A 2,500-nucleotide genomic window follows, 5' to 3' on the forward strand; every position below is an offset into this window, starting at 1 on the left:
AATGTGTAAGACTGTGCTTCCATATGTCAACACAGATTATATAGGATTAGCAGACCATTTGTAGGATTGTAGGATTAGGATTCGGTGTCATAGACAATCAATACAGACAAAATATCTCATTTCTCTGAATCATGTTTCCACTACAACTGATACAACCAGAAGTATGAATGACTGCTACTCCACTTGTCTTCATGGCAATGAGTATGTTTATGTTTTATTGTTTTTTTCAATATGTTCTTTGAAGAAGTCTTAAGTCATATGATACTATAAGATAGCACTGTTCAGATCACAACAAAATGTTCTCCTGTAATAGGCCTAGTCAGATGAAGATCAATCTGCCCTCATTCAAACAGTCTGAGGAGGCCTGGGTGATAAAACAATATCCAGCTGTATGTCATTGTGACCCTGTTAAAAGAATGTGGCCTTTATACCAGCTGCTTGACCTGACCGCATGTCACAGAACTAGAGTCTAATTTAAACATAGAAAAGGTTTTTCCACAGATGGCAAACGCTGATAAGTTAGCAGTGTCATTTCAGCAAAATGTGAAAGGAGATATGAACGACAGAATATATGAGTATACGTTTAATCCTGCAAATCAGCGCTGTGCTCTTTGTGGGATCAAAAGGCAGCTTTTCAAGGAGCTGGTTTACGGGTTCGGGTTACTCTTCACTTCACAGGAGGACGGCCGTATCTTTTAGTCCTTCCTTTACTTTTGGAGGCTATATGAACCTCACGTTATACATCAGTGACATTCTTTGAATCTCATTTTATTTCATCTGCTGTGTAGATAGATAGATAGATAGATAGATACTTTATTGATCCCTAGGGGGAATTCAAGGTCTCAGTAGCATACAGACAACACACACACATTCACTAACAGCAGAAAAAGTAATTAAAAGTATATAATATAAAAACACAACTAAGCAATAAGGACAGTAGAAGATAAAGAATATACTAAAATACAAATTATACTAACTAACACTTAATCTAAATCAATTCTAAAAACAGTATCCACATAGTGGTGATTAATCAATCAAGAGGAGCTTGCAATGACTGAGGCAGGGACTGAGCCTGTGATTCTCTGTGCATAGTAAGAGTAAGGTGCTCTGTGTGAGTGAGTGTCATGGTGATAGTGCAAATGAATAAGTCCAACAGTGCAACAGTGCAAGAATAAAGTCTATATATCTATATATCTATATATCTATATATATATATATATATAACTATTTTAAGAAAAGGTATAAGTGTGGCCACAGATCGGCTGTGGCATGGAGGGAGGGGTTATGCATATGTGCTAATGTGCTAATATAGCACGCAAACAGTGAGGCAGAAAGACAGTGGTAAAAAAGTGGCTAGTGGACAGACAGTATCCAAACATGGAGGGGGTGAAGAGGCAGACAGACTATGCAGAGAAGTCTATCTCTCCTCTTCCCTTAAGTGAAGCATTGAAACGAGTTTGGCCCTATATTTTCACTAAAAGCCACTAGTGTGCACAGCACAGCACCCTCGCATGATTACCATGTCATAAGATAGGAAGAGCAGGTCACAGACTGGCAGTGATGAATTATGACCGAGACAAGCTGCACTATCCACCCCCCGCCCACACCGATAATAAACGGTCTCCACACTAGAGATAAGTGACCTCAGAACAAAGCGTATCAGTTGCAGAGGAGATAACTTATGATATCCGGCATTCAAAAAGAAAAAGAAAACCTCGCTTACACTGTCTGCCTCTTCCCTCACTTTAGTGCCTGTCTTATTAGTCTCTTTAGTGAGAGGGAAATATTCTTGACATGATCAACACAAGTGCATAGCCAAGCACTGTAACGTTACATCTACTTCATACAGTTGCATCTGTGCGGAATCTAGATTTATACGTGTGGATTCTAGAAGGCTTTCTAGAAAATGTGACACTGCTTGTTGGAGATTAAAGGGCTCCGTGGCGAACGCTGCGATTCCAATTCCAAAAGCACCCTCTGTCTGTCTCTTTTATTCCGAGGACTCGGGCAGAGTGGGGAGATAAACATGATATAAAGGCTACTCTATCTAATCTGCTTTTAGCAGTTCAGCTCGGGCTGAATTAGTGCACACAAGTAGGAGCGGAAAAGACAGGAGGGGCTATCTCAGAAGACACACACACACACACAGACACTACACACAAACACACACTACACACAAACACACACAAACACACACTACACACAAACACACACACACACACAAACACGCACACTACACACATACACACACACACACACACACACACACACACACACACACACACACACACACACACACACAAACACACACACACACACACACAAACACACACACACAAACACTACACACACACACACACACACACACACACACAAACACACACACACACACACACTACACACACTACACACACACACACACCCACACACAAAGACACACACACACTACACACACACACTATATACAAACACGCACACACACACATTCGTATATACACTT

The 2,500-nt window shown here is 40.6% G+C and overlaps 1 protein-coding gene across 5 annotated transcripts in view; it reads right to left on the bottom strand.

Moving 5' to 3' along the window:
* Nucleotides 1–2,500, bottom strand: part of dacha (dachshund a) — a 147,369-nt gene that overhangs the window by 28,981 nt on the left and 115,888 nt on the right. The window lies entirely within an intron of this gene.

The sequence above is a fragment of the Alosa alosa genome, chromosome 2, assembly GCF_017589495.1.
Source record: "Alosa alosa isolate M-15738 ecotype Scorff River chromosome 2, AALO_Geno_1.1, whole genome shotgun sequence".
NCBI classification, from domain to species: Eukaryota; Metazoa; Chordata; class Actinopteri; order Clupeiformes; family Clupeidae; genus Alosa; species Alosa alosa.